General features: G+C 35.7%; 1 protein-coding gene across 8 annotated transcripts in view; it reads right to left on the reverse strand.

Moving 5' to 3' along the window:
- The window catches only part of NCKAP5 (NCK associated protein 5), a 996626-nt gene that overhangs the window by 592029 nt on the left and 390586 nt on the right, over positions 1-14011 (reverse strand). The window lies entirely within an intron of this gene.

Genomic DNA, 14011 nt, shown 5'->3' on the forward strand with positions numbered 1-14011 from the left:
GGGGCCCATCGATTCCCACCCCCTACCCACTCCCCCTCCCCTCCCCTCCGCCGGGCCCCCCCATCAGAAGCTGCTTAGGATCGGCGCTGTCAAATCCAGCCCATCTGCTGCAATCATAATCAGTCTCAACCGAACGGTTCTGACAAATCTCCGCCTGGAGCTGGAGTTGGAGAAGCTGGAGAGTGAGGGGCGGGGAAGGGAGGTGGGGGTGAGGGGACGATGGGGACCGGGCGCCCTGAGAGGGGGCCTGGAGGCTTCTATTGTCTGCCCCTAACGGAGGAACTGAAAAGGGAAGCAGGGATCCAGAAGGGGAAATAGTGCTTTCATTTCCTAGTAAGAAAAAAAAAATCTATTCCCGCAGGTCCCTGGTTCCCTTCACGCCCCCACCCCCAGCCTCAGCTCTGTCTGGGTGGAACGAATGTCTGTTAATGAACTAAACAAACAGGTCTCTTAATCTTATCATGGAGCTGACCCAGAGACTGGCACAGATATCCAAAGTATCATAATTGGCAGGTAAGAGCTGGAACTAACAGCCATTTGTCTGGAGTCAGAAGTTGGTTCCCAAGTGCATTTGGGAATAAAACTCTTGGGGGGAGAACGGCCGTGTAGTGTAATTGGCCAGGAAGCTTGGCCCTTGGCCTCCTGGTGGCATTTCCAGAGATAAAAGGAAATCTGCTTTGGGCAAGAAAACGCTGAACTCCGCTTAGCCTCATTTTGAATTTAAAAGATTCACATAATTTTTTTTTCTTTTTCTCATGAAAATACTATTTTTCAAGAAATGCTATTTTATTAGAAAATAATGACTTCTAAAATTAAAAATTTTCCAAGCAGAAATTGCTTCATCTGTAGATGAAATGAGATGCTCCTTTCAATAATATACTTTAAACCCTTCCAAAAATTCCACTTTAATACAATCACATATATTTGTACTGGTGATAGATTCACAAGGATTATCTCAAAAAAATGTTTTCAAGTATAATATAAATGGCAGTAGTCCTAGAGACATACAAACAAGTCTTAAAGCATGGAAGAACACAACCAATGGGATTATGTCTGGTTTTATACTTTCTTCTCAAGTGCTGGGAAATGTCCAATTACCTTGAATGACAGTATTTGTTCGGGAAATAATTTGTTGGATAAACAAATCACCAGTGGAAAAGTTGAAGAAAATTTTAAGCCATTTATTCAGATAGGTATAAGAGCTAAGCAAAAATAAATATAATTTACTGTGAAAATTGAATAAAATTCTAAATTAGGGTTCAAATCATTCTTTTGCTTTATGCTATACTTGAGAAATGTGTGCAAGCCACATTAAGCACTCACTTATCTAGGCAGAGACTGTGTTTTCCACTTATTTTATAGCCCAGTGGTGCTTACAACAGCACTAGGTAACTATGGACATTCTATGAATACTGATGGTTTCAAATTTTGATTTACAGGTCAGAATTAAAACTACATGCATCATAGTGACTTTATAGCTGAGGCAAAGTGGAGCTCAAGTGTTACTTTCCCAGTAAACAAATCATGTAAGTCAAGGACAACTACTGGTCAGATTTTACAGCATTTTTTTTTTTTGAGATGGAGTCTCGCTCTGTCACCCAGGTTGGCTTGCACTGGCGCGATCTCAGCTCACTGCAAGCTCCGCCTCCCGGGTTCACGCCATTCTCCTGCCTCAGCCTCCTGAGTAGCTGGGACTACAGGCGCCCGCCACCGCACCCGGCTAATTTTTTGTATTTTCAGTAGAGAAGGGGTTTCACCATGGTCTCGATCTCCTGACCTCATGATCTGCCCGCCTCGGCCTCCAAAAGTGCTGGGATTACAGGCGTGAGCCACCACGCCCGGCCGATTTTACAGAATTTTTATGAATATTTAAAATTTTAGAGTTTTTCATTGATAATTTGTTTAATATGTTTATTAATATTAAATAAAAATTTTGCTAAAATTAACATGGTGACAAGAAATGAGTATTTCAAAAAGGGTCCTCTCTTCCAGAATGAAGTATCATGCTGGTGACTAATTTAACTAACATTGTCCAGGAAATTGCTGTTGTCCAGGAAGAAAAGAGTTGAGCTGCGTGTCAGCTACTGAGCTTCTGGCACCATCCTGCACAAGCATTGATAAGTTCTACTGTGTTATTTCCTAGCTTGGTGGTCTCAGTTGCATCCCAGCTAACCTATAGCCTAAATTGACAGGCCCACCTCCAATTTATTAATTCCTTGGTCTTAACTTAAAAATATACAATCTTATGTTTACTCAGTTATTTATTGAACAATCACTATGTGTCAGTGTTGGAATATATGAATGAAAAATCAAACAAAAATTTTTTACCTTGTGGAGCTTGCATTCTGGAGGAGAAGACAAGTTAGAAAAGAGTACATAAGTAAATGATAATGTCTATTAGAAGGTAATCAGTGCAGTAAGCAAAAATAAAGCAAAGTGGGCTGGGTGGTGCACAAGTTTAAATACAAGAGTACTCAGTGAAAATCTCACTGAGAATGCTAAGCCTGAATGAATGATTAAAGTAGGTGAGGGAGCAGGCAAGCCATGCAAATATCTGGGAAGATGGTCCCAGGAAGTGGGAAAAGCAGGTGTAAGTGGCCCTTAAATATGATTGCTCCTGGCAAGGTCTAAGAACATTAATGAAGCCTTGGGAACAGGACACAGTGAAGGGAGAGGGTCAATGAGGGTAGGCTTAGAAGACATCATTGGGTGGGGCCAATTAAAGGACTTGGAATTTTACTCCAAATGACAGCGGAGGACATGACACAGAGGGAGTGACATGATCATCCGACTTTTGTTTAATAGATCACTCTGGCTGCCATGTTGAAAATTAATTATAGGAGCAGAGAAGGAAGCAGGGAGATCTGTTATTAGGCTATTGCAAGAATCTAGGTAAGAGATGATGGCTTGGACCGGGTGATAGCAAGAAAGATAATGAGAATTGGTGGCGATTTTGAATTGCTTTGAATGTAGAACCGACAATGAGTGGCTTGAAAGAAAAGAGGGAGTAAAGAGTAACCCCAAGCATTTGGCCCTAGCAACCGGAAGGATGAAGTTGCTATTAATTGAAATGAGAAAGACTATGGGTGGAGCAAATTTTGGTGGAAGAATCAGCTTATATGGGTTAAGACTGGAATGCCTATTAAGTTAAATTTTAAAAATAACTTACGTAAAGCTCTTAGAATAGTTCCTGACTTTTCGTAAGTGCCATACAAATGTTTGTGGTGGTGATTATTATTGTTATTAATGTTTGCCAACCAAAATGAGATGTTGAATAGACAATTGTACCATGATTGTGGTGGTAGTTGCAAAACCATATTTTATTATAATCCAATTGTACACTCAAAAATTGGTGAATTTTATTGTACGTAAACTAAACCTTAAAAAAATATTAAAAAACAAAGAACTTAGTCTCATGTTTTAAAAGGGAGAATATGGAACTTTCCCATCTGAGAAGAAGCTTCGGAAGTATCACCATTTTGTATACCCATTGAAATAACTGATGTAAATAAAGATCACCAATAGATGCTAAAGCCATTAACTAAACGTTTGATGGAAAATAATGAGGTAGGTGAATAGGGTCTGGAGGCAGAGAACCTAAGGCCGATTCACGCTGACTTCCTAAAGCTAAATCAAAAGGAAAACCCCAACTTTCCACACCTAAGTAACAAAAGTACTGGAGGCTGCTTCCTTTACAAACCACCCCCTCCTTTCTGCGTGGCAGATGGAAAATTGAAAGTATCTTTGATTGGTTGCTTTCCACAACCAATCAGACGCTTGCATAGGGTGTAACCTTTGTAACTTCACTTCAGCCTGATTGGTTGCTTCCCTGCGACTGATTGCCTGCCACTACTTCATTTACATAGGGTGTACACCAAGTAACCAATAGGAAAGCTCTAATTCTGTACTGGGGCTCTTGGATCCTATCCTTGGACCCGCTCCCATCCTGTGGAGTGTACTTCTGTTTTTAATAAATACCTGTTTTTGTTGCTCCAATTATTTATTTATTTATTTTTTATTTATTTATTTTTTTTGAGACGGAGTCTCGCTCTGTCGCCCAGGCTGGAGTGCAGTGGCATGATCTCAGCTCACTGCAAGCTCTGCCTCCCGGGTTCACGTCATTCTCCTGCCTCAGCCTCCCCAGTAGCTGGGACTACAGGGGCCCGCCACCAGGCCCGGCTAATTTTTTTTTTTTTTTTCGTATTTTTAGTAGAGACAGGGTTTCATCGTGTTAGCCAGGATGGTCTGGATCTCCTGACCTCGTGATCCACCCGCCTCGGCCTCCCAAAATTCTAGGATTACAGGCATGAGCCACCGCGCCCGGCCTTGTTGCTTCATTCTTTCCTTGCTTTGTGTGTTTTATCAAGTTATTTGTTTAAGAAGCCAAGAACCTGGACACCCTCCAACAGTAACAATAGAATATTCCAACTACAAATACTGCCTCCTGACTTTTTGTTAACTGCGAAGGGGAAAAGCTGTATTAGACAAGGGAGAAATCACCTGACATGTTTCTCCTTATGTGATGCTGTATGACAAGTTTTTTGCAATATATTTTTGCAAAAAACATATTTAATCTGAGTCTAAGCAAGGCCTTTGCTATAATTCCCACCTTACAGGAAATAAAGATGATAGAGAAACAGATAAATGACATCACAAGGAAACCATTAGGCATAGCGGAATATGGAACTTGCTAGAGGTCTTCAAAAAGTCAGTGTTCATAGAGAATAAAAAAAGTAGAGGGACTATCGTAGATTGAAAGAGACATGACAAATGCAACTAATGGGATTGGGCATCAGTGCAAAATAAGCAGCTATAAAAGACATTTGGGACACGATTAGAGAAATTCAAATAAGACTGGTATTAGCCGATATAATGGAATTTTCATTAATTTTTCTGGGGGTAAAAGTGATACCGTGGTTATAAAGAAAGTAGTCCTTATTTTTAAAAGACACATACTAAAATATTTGGGGTTGAAGTATTATGGTATCTACCACACATTTCGGAAAAAATATCTGTGAAGTAAAAATATTAACATTTGTTGATGCTAAGTTGTGTGCAGATAAATGTTTTATTCTGGTCTTTTAATTTTTCTATATATTTGAAATTTTTCTTAATAAAAATTGAGCAAAATATACTTATAAAAATCCATGCTCAAAAAGTAATTATAGGAAAATTAGAAAAATTTAGAACTTGATGTCTCAAAAATATCCAAATTATAAGATGGAAAGAAAGGAGTATGTAGAAGGAGATTAATAATTTTAGTGGATATCTAGAAATGAAGAAAAATGGAAATAAATGTTCAAAGTACCCAACCAAAACAGAACAAAAAAAATAGAATAAAAGAAATGAAATCAAAGTCTAATAAAAGAGAACACAAATCAATACAGGATCAATAAAACAAAGTCTGGTTATATGAATGAAAAACAGTGGAGACATAAATCAATAAGCTTAGGGATAATAAAGACTATATAACTAAGGATAAAATAGATTTTAAAAATAGGACTACTTTACTATCAGCAATTTTATCTGTTTTCAAATTTATTGACATAAAGTGATCAATGTCCTAAAGTAAACTTTTAATAAAATTCAATAATCCATGGAATCTTGAACAATCAAATCGATTGAATCAGTAGTTGAAAAAAAATTTACTGCTGCATAAACATAGGTCCAAAATTTTAAACTTATTCCTTGAGATAAAATTTACCCAAGTTGAATTCGTTTTCAGCATATGCACAGTTATGCAACCATCACCATCCCCTTAGAACAATTTATTTACCCCCAAAAAGTACCTATTAACATTCACTCCTCATTCTCCAGCCAGAGGCAACCAACGATCTGCTTTCTATCTCTGTAGAATTGCCTCTTCTAGACACTTAGTATAAATGGAATCATACGATATTTAGCCCTTTCTCTGGCTTCTTTCACTTAGCATAATGTTTTCAAGTTTTGTCCATGTTGTAGCATGTATTGGTACTTCATTCCTTATTTCCAAATAATATTCCATTGTCTTCATGTACCACATTTTATTTATCCATTCATCAGTTAATGGGCATTTGGGTTGTTTCTGTTCTTTAGCTATTATAAATAATGCTTTTGTAAACATTCATGGACAAGTTTTTGTGTGGGCATATGTATTCATTTCTTCTAGGTATATACCTAAGCTGTGGAATTGCTGAGTCCTATAGTAACTGTTTAACAGTTTGAGGAACTGCCAAGCTAGTTTCCAAAGCAGCTGCACCATTTTACATTCCCACCAGCAATGTCTGAGCGTTCTAATGTCTCCACAGCCTCTCCAACACTATTATCCTTTGTTTATAGTCATGCTAGAGGATGTAAAGTGATGTCTCATGAATTTTATTCGCATTTTCCTGATGGCTAATGACGTTCAGTATCTTTTCATGTGCTTATTGGTCATTTGTATGTGTCTTCTTTGGAGAAATTTCTTTTTAACTCCTTTGTCCATTTTCACATTGGGTTATTTGTCTTTTGATTGTTGAGTCATGGGCTCATTACCCAATCTTCATAAAACTTGAAAAAATACAGAAACTCTAATAACCCATATCTCACAGAGAGTTACAGGGAATTTTTTAAAAGGGGGAGGAGGAGAAAGAAGGAAGAATAGGAGGAGGAAAGGGGAAAACTAGGGGAAGGGAAGAGGAGGAAAGATTTTTATCAGGTTAGAAGGACTCTGATACCAAAAGTAAATATAGGCTGTATGGGAAAGGAAAATTAACGAGGCTCTCAAAAATTCTTAAGAAAACTTAATCCATCAGTGTGGAAAATTATAACAGTAGTGATAATAATGGTTATAATTAAATGGTGTTACTAAATAAGATTTATCCTGTAATGCAAAGATGATTTGGCCCTAGAAAAATCTATTAATTTCCAAAAAAAAATCTTTGGGGGAAGATAAAAAAATTAAAAAGATAATCATTTCAGTAGATGCTAGAAAATTTTAATAACATTCAACACTTATTCATGGTTAAAAAAAAAATTAAAAAACATTTCACCTTCCCAGGAATAAAAGGGAATGCCCTTAACCTGATAAAGGTTGTCTAACCAAAAAAAAAAAAAAAAAAAAAAAAATCTATTACATGCCTTATATTAAATAGTTAAGTTAAAGAACATTTCCTTTAAATTTTTCCTCTAGACAAGGATACTTCCATCACCACTTCATTTTCTCTAAGGTCTTAGAGCAGTTATTATTTATCACCAATATTATCAGCATCTCCACAGCAAATTGAAGAGAACCCAGAGGCAAATCAGATATAGTAAGAGAGCAGTTTGTTTACTAGATAAAAGAACAATATACCAAAATGGATAGTGTTCCTAAGATATGTACCAATTTATTAGAAGTGTATACTTTTTAGGAGATCCCACTTAAAAACGGTAAAAACAAAAAAAAAATTTAGAAGATACGAATAAACTTAAAGATGTGAAAGACCTTTATAGAGAACACTTTGTTGAAGGGCTTAAAAGAACGGAGTAAATAGTAAAACATATAAAAGTGATGGATTAGAAGACTCAATCTTCTGGCTTAATCTTTAAATGTGAAACATTATCAATCAAAATCTCAGCAGATTTATACACTCAACTTACCAGCTGGTCCTAAATTTATTTCAAAAAAGGAAAAGGCTCAAATTAGCCAAATATATTTAGTAAATGTGAAACCTCTAACATTCCAAAAAGGGTCAGGTACCTTACTATAAAACAATGTAATTCAACAGGTAAGAGATGTGGATTAATTGGAATAGAAAGAGACCCTAGAAACAGACTCACGTTTATGGACTCAGGGTATATGAAAGAAATGACACTATTAATTATTGGGGAAGGATTACTGTCAAAAAATGGCACCAGGTTAACTTTTTATGGATAATAGAAAAAAAAATTAGAATCCTACCTCAGGCCATTTGCAAAACCTAAACTCAGATTAAAAACTAAACATAAAAAGCAAATTTATAAGACTTTTTGAAGAATGCTTTGGAGGATACTTTTATATCAGTCAGGGAAGTATAATGAAGTAGTTTCGTGTATTAAAATTTTAAACCTTACTGAAAAAAATACCCTAAACAAAATGAAAAGTCAAGGCATAGACTAGAAGAACCGTGAAAAATATGTATTATAAACAGAATACATGTCCTAAATTTGTAAAGAACCACAAATGAGTGGGAAAAAGTGAAAAAAAAGTGGGGGGGAAGCATAGAAATAGGCAGTTCATAGAAGATAATTAAGTGGCAATAACTATTAAAACTGCTTAATATCAGTACTGGGGAAATGCAAATTAAAACAACAATGAGGTAGCATTTCGTGCCTATCATAATTCCAAAATATAATTCTTATTACACTATATGTTGGTGAGGATGTGTAGAAAGACCTCTTCCACATTGCAGGTGGGAACAATTTGGATCTATTTATTAAGTTGAAGGTGTTCACACTCTGTGACACAGGAACCCCATATCTATGTACTCAAGGAAAAGGCTAACACATACACACAACCACACATGGAACTCGCACAAAATCCATTATATTAAATCTCAAACTTCAGTATGTTCTGGAAAGTATAACTATTATAAATGCCACCTGTTGATAACAATGCAATAAAACAAATTATTTAAAAATAAAAATAGAAAACTTTTAAGCAACTCTCCAGTGAAAGAGATTACAAACCAAAATTTCGAAATTTCTGAAAAATGACAGTGAAAACTACTAGATGCATTTACAGCAGTGGTTACAGAAAAATTGGCAGTCCTATGCACATGTATCAACGAAAATTAAAAAATATAAATAAAATTTCAGCTCAAAGGCACAAAAGGAAAAATAACCAAAATAAAGGAATTAAGGGCAACAGTAAAATGTAGTAACAAATTAACAAATCAGAATCTAGTCGCCTTTCTTTTTTAAATAGACCACTACATAACTTAATCACGAAAAAAATGAGGGAGGTGAATAAATCACCAGTAAACAGTTGGCCCTTGAACAACACAGTATAAGCTGTGCAGATCTACTTATACACAGATTTTTTTTTTCAATAAAAGTTATACAGAGTATGCCTGTCTCCCTTTCTACCTCCTCCACCCATTCCACTTCTATCACCCCTGAGAGGGCAAGACCAACCCTTCCTCTTTTTGCTCCTCCTCCTCAGCCCATTTACTGTGAAGACGAAGAGGATGAAGGTCTTTATGATGATCCACTTTCATTTCATGAATAGGAAACATTTTCTCTTCCTTATGATTTTCTTAATAGTACTTCCTTTTCTCTAGCTTACTTTCTTGTAAGACTGCAGTATATAACACACATAACATACAAAATATGTGTTGATAGACTCTTTATGTTATCAGTAAGGCTTCCAGTCAACAGTACCATATTAATAGTTAAGTTTTTGTGGGAGTCAAATGTTATTCAGGGATTTTTGACTGTTCAGGGGTCAGCACCCCTAACTCCTATGTTGTTCAAGGGTCAATTATACAAGATAGGAAATGGATAGGAAATGACAAATGGAAAATAACTACAGAAACAAATTAAGAGGCAACTTTATAGACATCATATACATGCAAAAAAATTGAAAACATGGACAAAATTGAAACTCTCTTTGGAAAATACATTTACCAAAATTGGCTCTGTTAGACATAGAAAGATTAATCAACTTTTCTAGAAAAAAAAAAATATACCACCCCACAAAAACATCTCTGGGCCCAAAACAAACTCCCAAAGTCAGACAACCCCAATGCTCCACACATTTACTCCAGGACATGGACAATGAAGAAAAACTTTCTAATTATTTTTACAAAGCAAATATAACACTGATAATTTAACCTGCAAAAGTCAGTTTTAAAAAAATGAAATTACAGGACGATGTCACTATATATATCACTGCAAAAATAGTAAATAAATATGACCAAAACAATGTAACACTACATTAAAAAAAATCATGGCCAAGTGACATTTAATCCAGGAATGCAAGTTTGGCTCAATATTAATTGATCCTTTAGTATATGACACCCTGTTAATAAATCTAAAGGAAAAAAATTACAAGATTCTCTACACAAGTGTTTAAATAATCTTTGAGAAAATTGAAAATTTAACACTCTTCCTGATGAAAATAGGAATTGATGTATATTTTCTTAACATCATAAAACATATCATGCACACATATGCTTAGTCCTAACATCAGTATCTCACTTAATGGGGAACTACTTGAGACACTCCATTTGATCAGGAACAAGGCCAGGATGTCCGCTGCCTCCACTTCTATTCAACATTTTATTGGAGTCAATGCAATTATGCAAGATAAATCAAATGGAGGCATAATAATTGGAAAAGAGCAAGTAAAAACTGTATTTGTAGATGACATGGTAGCACTTCTGGAAAATGAAGAAAATTATGATAAAAAATTAACTTGATAAAATTTAGATTCAGTAAAAATTAATGTATAGAAGTCAGTTGCTTTCACAGACATTGATAGTAAACTGATGGAGGATATACTGATAGAGAAAACCTCATTTACATTAGCAACAGAGATGAATAAATATGTAAGGAAAATTAGAAGTAGAAATGTATAAAACCTATCTGGGGAAACATTAAAACTCCTGTAAATCACAAAAATAGATGTGAAGTAATAGAGACATTGGCTGTTCTATAACAGAATGACTCAAGATTATAAAGCTGTCAGTTCTAAGTTACTTTATAAAATTAACACGATACCAATAAAAATAACAAGGTTCTTTGGGAGCTAGACTAGTTAATACTTAAGTTTATGTGAAGAAACTTCCAAGAAAAGGCAGGAAAACACTAAGAAAGAAAATCCAGGAAGAGAAAATAAAGTATACAGTAAATTTACTGTAAAGTTTCCAGAATGAAAACAGTGTGGTGCAGGTGCACGTCTAGACAACCAGGGAGAAACAGGTTTGAAAATCCAGAAATAGATCCAATTATCTATGGACATTCAACGTACAATAAAGGTGGCATTTCAAATCACAAAGAAGGGACTTTTTAAACAAACAGTGCTGGGACAATTGGTTGGCCATCTGACCAAACATAAAATTAAATTTATACCTCCCAAACCATACACAAGAATAAACAAATAGATCCAGGATCTAAATGTAAATAATGAAACCACGCCATCACAAGGAATAAAAAACCACAGGTGAATTCCTTTATCAGCTGGATGAAAGGAATGGTTACCTGACAATGACTCAAACTCCAGATGCCATACAGGATTAGTAAATCTGACTATATAAAATTTTTAAAATAGTATGGTATATCAGCTTTCTATGGCTGCTGTAACAAATTATCACAAATATAGTGACCTAAAACAATACAAAGTTATCATCTTACAGTTCTGTAGGTTAGAAGCCCCACAGGCCTCACTGATGTAAACTGAAGATGTCAGGAGGACTGCAATTTTTCTAGAGGCTCTAAGAGAGAACTCATTTCTTTGCCTTTCCCAGCATCTAGAGGCTGCCTGCATTCCTTGGCTCATGGCCCCTTCCTCGGCTCATGGCCCCTTCCTCCATCTTCAAAAGCCAGGAACTTTATGTCTCTTACCCTTTTCTGTAGTCAAGTCTCCCTCTGCCCACAACCAGGAATGGTTGTTAGCTTTCAAGGACCTGTGATTACACTGGACTCACCTGATTAATCCAGGATAATGTCTTCGTCTCAGAGGTTTTACCATCTGCAAGTCCTTTTTGCCATGTAAAGTAACGTTTTTAAAAATTCTAGGCATTCTGATATGTATATTTTTGTGGGTAATTATTTTGCCTACCACACATAGCAAGAAAAAAACTCAAAAACAAACCAAAAAAATATTTTTAAAATAAATTGAAAGACGTCTGACAAAATGGGAGAAAACATTTGTAGTGATCACAAATAAGAGGCTAATATCCATCCCTAAACTATTAAAAAAAAAACCCCTCTTAAAATAAGGGGGCAAGGCCAAAAACTTAATAGAAAAATTGGCTATAGTCATGGGCAGACAATTCACAAAACAACATGAAAGTGGCCTTTAAACATAGGAAGAGGTAGTGAAGCTCACTCATAACTAGAGAAATAAAATTTTAAACTATGCTGAGATACTATTTCTCATTCATCAGATTGGGAGACATTTAGATATTGATCATTTATTCTATTGGTGAGACGGGGTAAACATGCAGTCTTATACATTGCTGGTAGAAATATAAATTAGTTCAACCATTTTGGAGGAAAATTTGACAATAAGCAAAACTCTGTTTTCATTTACCATTTGAGTACACATTCTCACTTTTTTGAGTTTACCCTGAAAGTGTACTTCCAACAATATAAAAGTGCATAGGCACTTTGTTTACTGCCGCACTACTACTGCCCACTGTTGCTTAAAATGTCACTTAACTCATCCTTGGTCTCTATATATCCATTTGTAACCCTATTTTATGGCTTATCTGTCAGGTTTGGACTGTATACTACAATTCAGCTTTGCAGTCCTTCATTGGGCTTCTACACCACTCTGCATAGAACTGAGTAAATATTTGCTGATTTGAACATTTTTAGGGCTAAACAATCATTTTGTTTTTCAAAAATTTTATTTTGGAAAAAAGTTCTCCTACATAACTAATATCACATAGCTTTATTAATTTTGAATTTAACCCAGATTGGTGTCCAATATACTTTTTTTTCACAGTTTTTACTAAGTTTCTGCTTTATCACAGCCAGTCTTATGTAAGGAAATTAGATTTATTTAATAATTAAACCTCTATGACAATGGCCCAGGGCCAACTGAATTCAGCACAGCAACTTAGAATAAGATTACACTGGACTTTCCTACTTTTCAGCCACAACTGAGCACACCGTTGTTCTATGATAGCATTACTGTCATTAATGAAATGTATAAATGGAATGCAACTAAATAGTGCCTGGTTAAATAGTTCCTGAGGCTTGGTAACAAAACAAATAAATACACAACCATACTCTGAAGATGAATGTTCTTTTATTAATTTAGTTATTCATACAACCATCATTCATTAGGAAATTAATACAATCAGGTTCATGTGTCAGGTTCTTAGAATGAGAGGTATATGATCCTTAAGCCAAAAAAGGTTCATTACTTCAATTTTTAATAATACATCTTCTAGATATTTTATTATCTGTATCCAGATCCTCTTTAGATGGTCTCCTGAAATTACTATGCATATATATACACATATATATATACACATACACATATATAGTACCTGTATTTATTGTTATATGCCTGTATGCTACTTTTACTGGAATACTTCCCTTTATATTTGAGGACCTCTATTTAAGCAAAGTAATAACCTAAGTACAAACAGGGAAAAAATTTTCCCTCATGTACACACACGCATATTTTTAAAGTTTGTCCAGATCCATCACTATTGAGGCTTAGATTAGCATCCATATGTCTAAATGGCTGCATAAGGGGGAAGGGTGGTATATATTTAAAGAAAACTTGCATTTAAGAAATTCATTATTGACTCCTTAACCCTAGCATAAGGATAGTTTCTTCTTTTGTTTTTTGTTTGTTCGTTTATTTATTTATTTATTTTATTTTTTTTGAGACAGGGTCTGACTCTGTTGCCCAGGCTGGAGAGCAGTGGTACGATCTTGGCTCACTGCAACCTCCACCTCCCAGGCTCGAGCCATCCTCCCACCTCAGCCTCCTGAGTAGGGAGGTCCTGGGGCTTAGCAGAGTGGCTCCAGGGGATGGCTTAGAAGGACATGGGCACAGGAAATCAAATTTGTGATGACTTAGGTCCTTCTTATTTACTTATTTAGGAGCTGGTACATCAAGGGTTGCAAAACATCCCAAGAAAACAATTTTTAAAATTCATTCCTGATCATTCTAGATCAGGAATTGGCACCCACAGGCCAAACCTTGCCAGTTCTTGTAAATAGCGCTTTATTGGAAAAGTTACACCTGTTCACTTACATATCCTTTGTGGGTGTTCTTGAGCTAAGATTACAAAATTGAGCAATTTGTGACAGTGACCATATGGGTACCACTCAGAACACCAAAAAT

This window comes from Pongo pygmaeus, chromosome 11, assembly GCF_028885625.2.
Source record: "Pongo pygmaeus isolate AG05252 chromosome 11, NHGRI_mPonPyg2-v2.0_pri, whole genome shotgun sequence".
Lineage (NCBI taxonomy): Eukaryota > Metazoa > Chordata > Mammalia > Primates > Hominidae > Pongo > Pongo pygmaeus.